This window comes from Diabrotica undecimpunctata, chromosome 4, assembly GCF_040954645.1.
Source record: "Diabrotica undecimpunctata isolate CICGRU chromosome 4, icDiaUnde3, whole genome shotgun sequence".
Taxonomy (NCBI): Eukaryota; Metazoa; Arthropoda; class Insecta; order Coleoptera; family Chrysomelidae; genus Diabrotica; species Diabrotica undecimpunctata.
This window is the reverse complement of record NC_092806.1, coordinates 135,789,210-135,802,962: the sequence shown is the minus strand read 5'-3', so window position 1 is coordinate 135,802,962 and position 13,753 is coordinate 135,789,210. Positions and strand designations below refer to the sequence as shown.

Here is a 13,753-nt window from a genome sequence, read left to right as displayed (position 1 = left end):
AAAAGGCTAGAAGAAAAACTTCTATCGGTGATAAGAGAAGCATTTGTCATTTTTGAGTTCTTTCCTAGGTAAAATTTACCCTTGATAGGGGATTGAAACTTGAGGAATTGAAAATATTCACTGAACGTCTTCCCTGTGTAAATAAATAAAAGCAAATATATTTATTTAACGAAACCCTTACGGACTAAATCACAGAACGTTTTCGGACTAAATAGTCCATCTTCAGAGCTGCTATGTCTGGTTAAAAAGTTATGCATGCAGTAGCGTCCATGAAAAATAATAAAGCTGCTGGTCCAGATGAAATACCAAGTGAATTGCTAAAACTGGTCAATGAAAAACACATAGGTCTTTTAGTCCAACTACTGAACACAATATATTCCACATAAAGCATTCCACGTGAAATGCTAACATCAACATTTATTTGTCTACCAAAGAAAGTAAATGCAAAAGAATGTAGTGATTATCGAACGATCAGTCTAATGTCACATACCTTAAAAACCATGCTAAAAATCATCCATAATAGAATACACGCTAAGCTGGAGATGGATATTATTGATTCACAGTTTGGGTTTCGGAATGGAGTGGGCCGACTCTCCATTCCATTCCACTCCATTCCACAAAACATGACCGACTTATAGAAGTATAACAAGAATCTGGATGTGAGGGATGTAACATTGATATCAAATTTATACTACAGCCAACGATCAAATGTGAAAATTGGAAGAGAAATGTCAGAAGAAGTGGAAATAAGGAGAGGGGTCAGGCAAGGTTGCATACTGTCGCCGTTATTGTTTAATGCTTATTCTGAAGAAATCATACAAGAAGCTTTTGTAAACGAGATAGTAGGCATAAAAGTGAACGGAAGTTTAATTAACAACATTAGGTATGCCGACGATCCAGTCATAATAGCCGACAACTTGGAAGACTTAGAAAGAATAATGAACAAAATATTAAGATATAGTGGAGAATACGGATCTCTCTTAACATCAAAAAAAAACCAAATTCATGAAAATTAGCAAGAACAACAATACAAACGAAATATTAACGAAAGGCGGCCAGCAGATTGAGAGAGTAAAAAGATATACTTACTTGGGAACGATAATCACAGGAAATAACGATTATACTGCAGAAATAAGAGTCAGAATTAGAAAAGCACGTGACAACTTCGTGAAAATGAAGAAGATTTTATGCAGCAAAGATCTGGCATTGGCCCTCAGAATAAGGCTAATTAAATGCTATGTACACAGTGTACTCTGCTATGGAGCTGAATCATGGACATTAAACCCGAATAAATCGACTTAACTCGTCTGAAATGTCGACATTTAGAAGATTGTTAAGGATTCCGTAGGTAGATAGAGTCACGAATACAGAAGTGTTAAGAAGAATAGGCAGAGAGAGGGAAATGTAAAATACAATAAAAGAAAGGAAATTGCAATATCTCGGACATGTGATGAGAGGCGAAAGATACAACATCTTGAGACTCATAATTCAAAAAAAAGTAAAGGGTAGGAGAATCGTAGGAAAAAGACGCGTTTCCTGGTTGAAGAACCTAAGAGAGCGGTTTGGTTGCAGCTAAATACAATTGTTCACAGCAGCTGCCTCGAAGGTCAGAATAGCCATGATGATTGCCAACCTTCGTCGCGGAGATGGCACTTAAAGAAGAAGAAGAAGAGCAAGCAATATTTAATCTCCTGAGAATACGAAATCTTCTTAAGATTTGAGTACGAAAGCAATAAAGTTGGTCTAAAAATCAATAAAGCTAAGACAAAAATACTGGTGGTCTACAGATTCCACACTATTCAACTGACTAACATGTTACAGAAATACCAGATAGGGGACAGTTTTGTCTTTCTCGTGTCTAGTATAACTAACGATGGTAACTGTGAAGCAGAAATTTCCAAACTAAAGTTTGGAAAGATAGATCTATCTCTAAAAATATCAAGATGAGACTGGTGAATACTCTTGTATTCTCAATATTTCTATTGGGGACAGAGACTTGGACTCTTCGTGAACGCGAGCGCCAAAAAATTGGTACCTTTAAGATGTGGTACTGGAGAAGAATGCTGCGTATACCTTGGATAGCTCATAGTACAAACGTTTCTATTTTAAACCAACTTGAGATTAAAAAAAGGCTGCCCACAATATGTCTGTAATGTATTCTGCAATTTTTCAGTCACGTGGTTCGCAGAGGTGACGATAGTTTGGAGAGATTAATTATTTTTGGAAACGTTTCGTGGAGAAGATTAAGAGGACGATCACTACAATTAAGAATTCAGCGGGAAACTCATTCTGTGAAGCTCTCAGAGCAGCTGAAGATAGAGGCCAATGGAGGAATATTGGAAGAATCACGATTCTCAGTCATGGGAAAACGATAAGAGAGAGAGAGAGAGAGAGAGAGTAAGCGTAAGCTGTGTAAGTAATGGGCAGAATTTCAAGAAACCAAAGGAAGAGAGTGTGTTGAAGTATTAAGGCACTGGTTGCTATTTTTCTTATCATGCAATATTTTATTCATGGAAATAAATTAATTGTAATAAAAACTACGCTTTCGTTTAGTTTTGACGTTTCAATTTCCAATCTGGGAATAATTTTCAAGAAAATTCTGAAATAAAAATTGTGAAAAAGTTTATTTAACCTGTAATTTCAATATCATTTTGTTTTTATATATCCAGATATTTAACCACGTGCTCAAAATATTAATAGACATTTGAAGTATAATATTGAGAAATATAAAGTATTTTATCAGTACAAACATCAAAAGGGAACTCAATTATAAATATCAATTTATGCTGCTCTTATTTTTATCCACTTATATTTCAAAGTTAAGTAAACAGACAAACAAAAAATGGCATTTACTGTTTGTGGACAAATAAAAAACATAATGTTGGTATGTTCATGAAACTTTTGTAGTCATTAGTGAGTAAAACAACACAAAGAATTTTTGAATTGGGAGCGGAAAAACATTATGTATAACGATGAGAGGAAAAGAAAATAACAAGCGAAAATTTAAATAGCTCTGTTATCTCCGGATCATATTTTAATAAAAATCTTGTTAAAATATTTTTAGTTGGAATTTTATGAATTTACTAAAGCGATGTAGAAAGTTACTAATCACTATATATTATTCTATTATATTTCAACATGCATTGTAACCATGTAATAATGTTTATATATAAAACAGTAATAGTGCATTTTTGTAAAACAAATAATAATGACTGCTATATTTTTATGCATGAAATAGTAAAAGAAATTAGACATTATTTCTTTTTTTTTTTCAACAGCGTACCGAATCCTCAGATAATACTTATAACTTTAGTCATCGATCTTCTCATATTTCTGATGGAGTTCGATTACAACTTGAGAAAATTTTGCCCACGATTTAATTATAGCCGCCCCCACTACTTTACAGTTTTGCGCGGTTAGAATTCTTCATCTTCTTTCTTAAATGTCGCAGACATATTCAATTAGTAATAATTCTGAGGAACATACAGGAAATAAATTTTTATTTATTTAGCGTATGGATTTTAACAGTACGATAAACACATCTATACAAATAATATAATAAAATAAAACTAACTATTAATATCTAATAATTTACACAGTCGTTCAATTGCTTCTGGGGAACATTCCACAAAGTCCTGGAGGTTTCTACGGTAGGCACGATTTGGGCATCAATTGGGTTCCCAATTAAGTATTTAATAATAGACAAAATTTAAAAGTCAAATTTATTACAACTTAAGAATGTTACTCAGAAAAAACAATAAACAATTCAAAAAATTTAAAAAACAGCAAAGAAAAAAATATTATTTTTTATTTTAATATAAACAATTTTTATGGAAAACAATGTTTAGTAGAGTGTATTACCTCCACGAGCCCTAATTATGGCCCTTATTCGATCAGGCATACCTCGGATCAAGGTAGCAAAGTCTGCTTGAGGGATTTGCTCCCATTCGTCACGAACTGCTTGCTTCAAATCATTCATGGTTTCAAACTCACCATGGTTACGTCGAATACGTCGTCCCAGAATATCCCATGCATGATCTATTGGATTTAAGTCTGCACTTCTTGGCGGCCATGGTAATAAACGAATTCCAACTTCATCCAAGAAATCCCGTGTTATGCTTGCGATGTGCGGACGAGCATTATCTTGCATTAGACAAAAGTTTTCTCCAATAAATGGAGCAAATGGCACTACATGATCTTCCAAACATTGCTGAATATACCGTTGAGCGTTCAAACTGCCCCTTGAATTGTAACAAGTTCTGTATGAGCCTCTAGGGAAATGCCTGCCCACACCATTATACCACCTCCACCAAATTGAACTCTCGGAGCAAAACAACATTGCTGATAACGTTCACCAGTTCTTCTTCATATCCTATGCCATTCATCCGATGAGTATCTGTTAAATCTTGATTCATCCGTGAAAAGCACAGCACTCCAATCGTCAACACTCCAATTAAGATGTTCGCGAGCGAAGTGTAAACGTTGCCTCCGATGATCTGCTGTTAATAGAGGTCCCGTCACAGGTATTCTGGACTTTAATCCATATTCATTTAAGCGTCTTCGAACGGTATAAATGAAAACTGTGTTTCTATAGACATCATTTAATCGTTGAACAAGTACTGGTGCTGATAATGTACGATCGCGTAATGCTTGTAAGCTAAGAAAGCGATCTTCAACTTGACTTGTGGTTCTTTGTCTACCTTGACCTGGTCTCCTAGTGTATTGTCCTGTTTCCCGAAATCTTTGTATTGCATCAAACACTGTACTTCGAGAAATTCCTAAAGCATTTGCGATGTAACGAATGCTTCGCCCATCATCCTGTAAAGCAATAGCTTGTGCTACTTCTTCTGGTGTCATAATTTTTTTAATGCAAGTTTTAAACAGGAGACAATCAAAAACCTACAGCCGAACTTATAATCAGGTACAGTACCACAATACACTTAAATTAATACTAAGCCAATATTTCACATTAATAACAAAACGTATGTGTAAAAGTCTTTTTGTTCGCAAAAAAACATCTCAACAGGTTCAAACAAGAAAAAAACTTGTCGCTAATAAGACATAAAATACAATTTCAAACAAATTAAACAAGTTTCGATCTAAACACCAACAAAAAACAAAAAAATTGAGTGTCCGGTTAATTTTGCACCCCAGTATATTATATTTGGCTAATTAGTTTAAAAAAGCATTAGTTTAAGTATATAATCTACAGCATCTACAACTAACTATCAATAATACCTTTACTATAAAAAATTCTGTTTATCCCACTCACTAGTTTGAAAATAGAATTTTTTTTTGCTTTTAGTAATTTTACGTTTTTAAAGCCAGGTTTAAACTGCCGTATAAAGCATGAAAAAAAAAAGAATACATCAGTTGATTTTTAATCCAACGTATAACAAATAGTCATATATTTAAATTTCGTCTTGCATATGACGAATTTTATAAATTTTAGTAACACTTGCTAAGCATTTTGTTGCCATTATCTAAACTTTTAACTTTACTAGGTTTCTTGTCACTCAATTATTCACCCGCTATGTCGTAAAAACATCCAAAGAAACGTCAATATCGTTTAATAATTTACAATGACACGCTGTAGCTTCTTGTTAATATTTTCACGTAACGAAATTAAGTCCTACGTTTCGAGTAAGCCTTTATAGAGCCCAGAGCGTGCGGTTGCTCTAATCACAGTCTCACAAACATTAACGGCTCACATCAGCTGCCTCCTTTTCGCTACAATTTGCACTACCTCGACAACCACAACCCATTCAACGTTTAGCTAGTTGCCAAAGGGGGCCTATTAGTTATTGGCAAACAAGGAAAATATTGATAAAGGAAAGTGAGTGAAATGAAATCGCTCAAAAATGGTGTTTTAAATATGTTTTGGGAAAATAGTACAAAATAATCCCTGGATTAAGTATAATGATTTTTAATTTAATATGTATTGTGGCATGTATCAAAATATTATTATTTTAATTATATAAAATTATTATGGCCTTTTAGATTGTTAATGTACATAAAAAAGCCAGGATTCGAATCTACAAGACCATAATCCGACCAATAGTGTGATGTGGATGTGAAACTTGGATGTTGACTCAAAAATATATAAACTACATTAAAATCTTTGAAAGAAAAGTACTGACACAAATACTAGGCCCTATCAATACGAACAACTACATACGAATACAACAGAAACAGCGGATGGTTCATTTATACCATCGATGGTAACGTGGTTTGGGTGGAGGCTGGCGTGGTGCTTGGCGTGAGGATTGGCGCAAAAGTTGGCGTGGTAATTGGCGCAGGGATTTTGCGCGAACATTTCTGACAGCGGGATTTTGATTGGAGGGTTGGGCGGACAATATTTTCTTTATGAAAGTTCTCCATGTCTAAGGTAAATGGATGCCTCCATCTTCTTTATTAAGACAATTTGGCCTTTTTTCGGTGTCTAAGGCTTCTAGTGTAATTCTTGGTTTATAGAAGCGAATGAGGCCTATGGTTCTGAAGTTTTTAAAATCAATTTTATGACCGGTACGAAGGTGGTGTTGACCTAGAGCTTAAATTAAATTGGAATTTCGAACAAAAATTAAATGTTCATAAATCCTATTTTGGATTCTACGATTTGTTTGGCCTATATAAGATCGGGAGCACAATTTTATAAACTCCGAGTTATTTAGTTGGAATTATGTCTCTGCACAATTTCATATACTCCGTATTGTTCATTTAGAATGATGTCTTTCATTGATCGAACAACAGATGAAAATTGTTGAAGGTTAAATATCGTCTTTATTCCTCTTGTTTTACGAATTTTGTTAATTTTGTCGGTGACACCTTTGATCAAAGGAAGAAAAGCCTTCGTATGATGAGGGTCTTAGTCTTTAGCTTGAGATTGGGTAGAAGATTAATGTCTGTGGATTGCTCCTATTGATGTGATTTTCATGGTAATTGTTTTGGATGAGGGCTTGTTTTAAACTAGAGAGCTCAGCGGGTCTACTTGCATCATTGTAAAGACGTATTGGTCTGGAGACAAGGGTATTAATTGTCATCGAATGCCATAGTCTGTGGACTAGTACGAAGTTCGATGCGTATCGCCCCGCCTCGAATTTTCCCATTGGCTCTTGACCTAGAAATCCCCATTTATCGCTCGAACAGCCCATATAAATATTGGCGATTTTCAGGTCAGCCAGGTCAGTCCCTCACGGGCTCTCAGAGAGCTTAGTGCTCTCGGGGCTCTGCTTCCTGCATTTATTTTCCATACTCTGTGGCTGATAATTGTTTCAACTTAACTTGGTGTTTTTATTTCGACGAAGAAATTGTCATGTAAGAAATATCTTGCCTTTTTCAAGGCAAGACACCGAAGATAAATATTTTCCAAGTCCATAACCCGAAAATGGACTTAAGTAGAGGAGCTCTCGACAGTATATTCGAAGCCCTCTACAGAGCACCCGGGGATAACAGAAGGTGGTTGGTTAGACCCCTAATTATTCCCCCGGGGTGACATAATGACTGAATTAATTTGTAAAGGTGAATGATGAGAGTTGAAATGCAAGTAACGATTGGAATGGGTGGGTTTTTGATAAACAGAGTGGTGAAAACCTTGCGATTGGTTTTTTGATGATAACGTCGAAAAACGGTAAGGATAACGAATGTATCGTTAACATATTGTACCCAGCATGTGGGTTTGAGCAATGATGTGGATAGTACTCGAGTTTTTAAGTCTTCCATAAAGATATTCTCAATTACTGGAGATAGTAGAAAGCCCATTGGGACACCATTTATTTGTCTGTAGAATTGATCTCTCTCTTTCAGTATATGCTCTTAACATAGTAAGGCTTTACCCGCGTAACATATTCCCATCTCATTAAAAAAAATCTTTTAACACATGCATAATTTTAACCATATTTCTTATAAAATCATTCACAAACACATCAATTATTATAATACAACAAAAAGTATATCTGTATATGCTTAACATAATACGAAATAAAAAAAAACAAACAAAAATATCAGAAGAAAATCGAACATAAAGAGAAGATGGCAAAAATGGAATGGAAATGAACCGGTCATCTAGCAATAAACAAAGATCATATTTAGGTAGGTAAGAAATATTCTAGAACGAATTCTAAGAAATGACAAATGGAACTAAGATCCATCATATATGCTGAGGAAAGAGAAAAACAGGAAACTGTATAATCGTTTTCATCGTTCTTGGCGTGTGCGTGTAAAAACACTTCCAATAAGTTGTTTCATCTGTCTTTCCTTGTCTAAGCTCGATTCGTTTACCTCCTCCAGTGGCGGAGTAAAATGTAGCATGTCAAACGAAATAATAGTTATAAAAGAAAATTATAAATTATTTTTCATTAAATTTCTAATAACGGAATATACGTATAAATTGCGAAGAAGTATTTTTCTAGCTTGCAGTACAATAGGACAGGATATAACGAAAAGTAGATTTTAAAAGGATTTTAAAATACACCCAAAAAAGTGTTAATTATTTAACCCACTTTAATTAAAAAATGATACAGATTTTTTAAGTTTTAAGTACTGTAGCGAATTCTGAACTATTACAACGTACTGACCTTGATTAATTAGCTAATCAGTTAGCGTCTTCACTGAAACTGTCTTCATCATTGGAATCTTCCGCCAAATCGATGATAATCCTACTTTCATTTTCATCATATGTGACCATTTTTGCCCAGTCGTCCTGAATTAATTTTTCAGTATGGTTAACACAACTCGCCCACACTGCAGGTGTTGCCTCAGCTAATGCATCGCCCCAAACTTTTCTCACTGTTTCATCTCCACGTCTATGTTCTCCAATATAACGATCATAGTATTGTTTAGAAATGCCCCAGACCAACTCAATCGGATTATATTGACAATGATATGGAGGCAATCTCAAAACCTGATGCCCATGTTCTTGGAGTAGCTCGTCTATAACTGGTATTTTGTGGTTTATTCTGGCGACAAAGACTCAATAGCTCTGTCTTGCCCAAATCGTCGTCAAAAATTATTTTTTTCGCTCGTAACCATTCTTGTAAGTCCGATTTTTTCCAACTGGCATTCGGTAACTTTTCTATTAAAGAGCTATGGTATGAGGCATTATCCATAATAATTAGAGATGGTTCCTCCAACATTGGTATCAGCTTTTCGGAGATCCACTTTTTAAAAGACTCTTTATCCATAGAATCATGATAGTCTGCACTCTTCGATTTCGTAGAAAACAGTAATCCAGCATCTTTAACAAATCCTTGCCTACTTCCGGCCTGTAAAACAACAAAGCGTTTACCTGTATTTTCGTGTCCTTTTCTGATGCTTTTCACACAGTCATCTTGCCAAGTACGTTTATATGCCCCTTTTAAGAACATCCATGTTTCATCTAAAAAAACGAACTAAAGTGGGCTTGGACTTAAAAAATTTCTCATATAATGCCTCAAAAAATACAGTCGTTTGGAGACAATACATGGTTTCTCACATAGCACTCGTCTACTATTTTCTAGTTTGTATGAAAACCCACAATTTTTCATAAGACGCCACAAACTTAAATCAGAACCGTCATAGAGATGCTTGTTTCTTAATTGTGTATTTAGAACTTTAATTGCAACGTGCTCTCCTTTTGCTTTCATCCATACAGTACATTTCTAATCTCTCCTTTTATAGTATCGCTGACATCATTAGTCTTTTTTTTTGTACATTACGTGACTCTCCTGGTGTAGTAAGAGCTGCCCCTGTCTTGTTTTCACTCTTTATTCTTGTCACTGTGCGAAGACTGATTTTCAAAGCGTCCGCTACTTGTTCATGTACCGATGATAACGAAAGCAAAGGTCCGTTGTTTTCTTTTTTAAAATACTCCAATAAATGAACTACACATTGTCGCATTTCTCCTGTTATCGTTTTTTTCGGCATTTTTTTTTTATTAAATAGAACAATTAGTTATTCACAACAAAAAATAATAAATAAAACTGTTCGGAACAAATTCCAACAATGACTGACTAAAATCGACTAAAACAACATAAAATATCAATGGTAATTGCTACAATTATAAACCTATTAGCCAGCTCATTCAAGAACAATGCCACAAGTCATTATTGCAATGGGTATCGGAAGAAAGAGAGTTAATTTATAATAAACTGGAATTTTTAAGGTATCGAGAGTATTATTTTATGTAATGGAATTTCACACAGTAAGAGCTCAAACTATTAATTAATTACAAACTGTTTACTTATAAAAACTATTTCATCAGCTACTTCAAACCTGCACAGAACAGGGTAACATGTTAAAAAAAACACGTCACTGCCAGCTATCTGTATTCGTAAAGAGGCCGAACTTATCACCGACACCGTATCGGCCAAACGCATCGGTGTTATTGCTACAATACTGGGAGACGTGAGTGGTCTCTTCATTCCCTTCTCATCGCACTTTACCATGACGAACGTGACTCGCACAATTGAATTACGCATCTTTGTATCAGAGAGAGACGAATATTAAAAATTCCGTAGTAGCTTATTTCAGGCACACGCCAAGAACGATGAAAACGAGTATATTTCAGAGAAGATGGAGAATTTGGAAGTATTTAGATTAGGCCTTTGTCTAGAAGCGAATATTACCGACTAGCTGATGGTTACGTAATACACAAAATTTATTGTAATGCTAAGATTACATCAATATTTTTAGCAATACATTATATTTTTCCTCTGTCGAAAGGATTTTTGTATTTTTATCAACTGAAATATCATTAATTTTTAAACACCCAGTTACTCCTCCGCCAAAACCTCCAAGGTACAAAACTCTTTACTTTTTAAACTTTATGTCCTATAAATTTTTAATCATCGTTGATGTTTCCCTCCCCAAACCGCAATGGGATACTCAATCTCTTTCGCTGTCTTGGTATCTGATTTAATTTTTATAAACAACCGGGTTTTTATGAACATAATACATTCGATGTCGTTTTCTGTATGTGGCTTAATTCATAACATATTTTTTGTTTGCTTTGGCTTCATCGATTTAGCTAGTTAGAGAAAGTTTTAAAAATATAAATTAAATATGTTTAGAGCATAAAGGTGTAAACAGAACAACACGATAACATACAACTAAGGACAAGACAAAGATTACTCGATTCTTGTCTATGCCATAGAATAAATAATAATCAGAACGCCCACTCTCAGATGCCTCGGATTGTGAAATTTGTGACAAGCTACGATAAAACTGTAATTTGAATTTTAAAAGGTTAATAATGTAGTAAATTTGAAATAATTTAATCTATTCTTCAACTAAAAGTACGACATAAAATATTGCATATTATGTCTATGGTTGCCGTAAATAAATTAAAGCGGATTAATTTTTCTATTCCTGGATTAAAATGTTATAATTAGAAGTACTGAATTAAAATATAGGATAGAAAAAAGAACATTTTCTGAAAGTGAAACTGCACAGCAGATCCACAGGATCAGATCCAGATCTTATAACCAAAACACACTGGTTTTCCCTTTATATATTGTTTACTGGAATGCTGGCCATAACACTTTAGCATAGCTTCGTCGAATGACAAGTTTTCATGAAAAATGCCCCACTGCTAAAATCATCGATTTAAAAATGACATTACTGGCCGCAATTTAACCATTTTGTCGTGGGTATCCAGATTACTGTTAGTTACTAAGTGAAAATACCTTTTGATTTCCTGGAATCTGTTCCTTGACATAGTTTTTGCGACCACAGGCACTCCAAGGTCTTCATCATGACTCCAATAATTACGTTCGCTTTGTGATTTATGATATCCTGTTAGAGGTAAAATTGCCACAAAAAGTTTGTGATCAGCTTTTAAAATAAAGAAGTCATGTCTATTTTTGTTGATAAATACAAATTTGTTTGATGCATCAAATAGTCAAAAATGTCTTCATCAAACACCTTTTAAATACTTGAACGGAACTACAGTTTTTCAGTTCCATTTTTTTAGATTTCCCAACGGTCAGCCCAACCGAAGGTTGCTGGCATACTAGTGTCAACAAAATTTTTAGTCCATTTTTGACTTATCTTTATTTTTTGGTCCATTTTATTTTCAAGTTGTTTAACTTTTCAGACACTGGAAAGCCGCCTTCGTCCTTAATTTCTTCTCCATTACCACTGTTTATGTGCTGCAATTCGATTTCACCGACTATGTCTGTAGGAAATATATTTTCGACACCTTCTAAATCATTTTTTTCCAAGTCCTCTTCATCGGTCTGTGGGCCAGCAGCATGCGGTATAATAGCAATGTCTACTTCATGTTCAGTAGTTGCTGAAGCAACATCTTGTACAGCAGCATCTAGATGACGATACTTCCTTTCATAAACACTTTTCAGAGATATTGGTGCTAAATGTTCTGGTTTCATAACAAACTAAAATAAAAATTGGGATTACAAAAGTATCAACATGTATTTTATATAAACGTCTTCCGCCCAGTATCCCTAAACGAATACTTCAAACTTATTTAATCTAAAATCTCATCGAATTCGACAAAATTTGTTAAAAACATACTAACTTACACTCAAAACTACACGTTTGGGTATAATAAGCTCTGCTAACAAATGAAATTTGAATTTTATTTGTCTAGTAGTAAAAGCATGTAAGTACCGCTCTTTCAGAAAAAGGCGTGAACTTACTTACAAAATTGTACCTTTTGATGCGTTTGTCGAACTGATAAACATAGCGCTAAGAAGAAAACAATGTAAACTAACATTCTGTAGTGAATTCTTGATATTTCTCAATAGAAGGCGCCACAGTAAAATTTTGTGTGCTGTCCCAAAATGGATCCAGCAGGATGTAGTGCGTTAAAAAAACTTAGTGTTTGTAAGAATTAGGTCTAGTGAACGGGTGATTTTTTTGTCGATGGTTAATACATAAAATACACAATGTTCAATTTTTCACAAGAGAAAAATCATGTCATTTTTCGCTGTATTAATTCCTATCATTCTTCACCTCAATTGTAAAATCATTACCCTACTCCAACCCTTTCTTCTCCCACTTCAACCTTACCCCTTTAGAAATACAGAGAGTTTTAAAATAGCAAACAAAAAAGTCTCTCTTTTGCCTGTTGGCTATCGCTAGCAACAGACGTACCCTCTCTCTTTCTCTCTCTACTGTTGACCGTCACTAGCAACAGATGTGCTCTCTTGTCTTTTAATATTTTTTACACTTTCCATTGTATTATCACAAGTACGGTTTTCGCGGATCGTCACAGTAGCGTAAAATCCTTTTTCTTTTAGCAAACCGAATAGCTTGTAAGATGAGAAAAAGTTATCAAAAAATATGCGATGATTAGATTTCCGTTCTATCACTGACAACAAATCCAGCACAACGTTTTCTTCTAGACCCAACTCGTTTTAATAAGCACTTGTTTTTCCACCATAAGGTAAAAATTTAAATATATAGCCATTTGAACTACGTAGACACCACAGTTTGAACCCAAACTTAATTGGTTTTCCTTTTATGTACATCTTACAACTATGTCTTCCAAAATATGGCACCATTTCCTCATTTATGGATAGATTATGAGAAAATACTGCAAACTGCATGTTCTTTTCATTTATCCAATTAAATTAGAATTATTGTACAAACAAAAATGCAAAATCTAAATTTTATTATCTAAAGCCGTTAGTCTGCCGAGTTAGCGGCGCCTATTACAGGAAATCCCAACGTCCCGTTAACGCAACATTATTGAAATCGATTGGGTATGCAAAAACCAAAAAAGATTTTTGAAATACAACACACTATCTTTATTACT

General features: G+C 34.5%; 1 protein-coding gene across 1 annotated transcript in view; it reads left to right on the top strand.

The window, feature by feature from the left end:
• LOC140440092 (arrestin homolog) overlaps positions 1-13,753 on the top strand; it is a 729,008-nt gene that overhangs the window by 657,792 nt on the left and 57,463 nt on the right. The window lies entirely within an intron of this gene.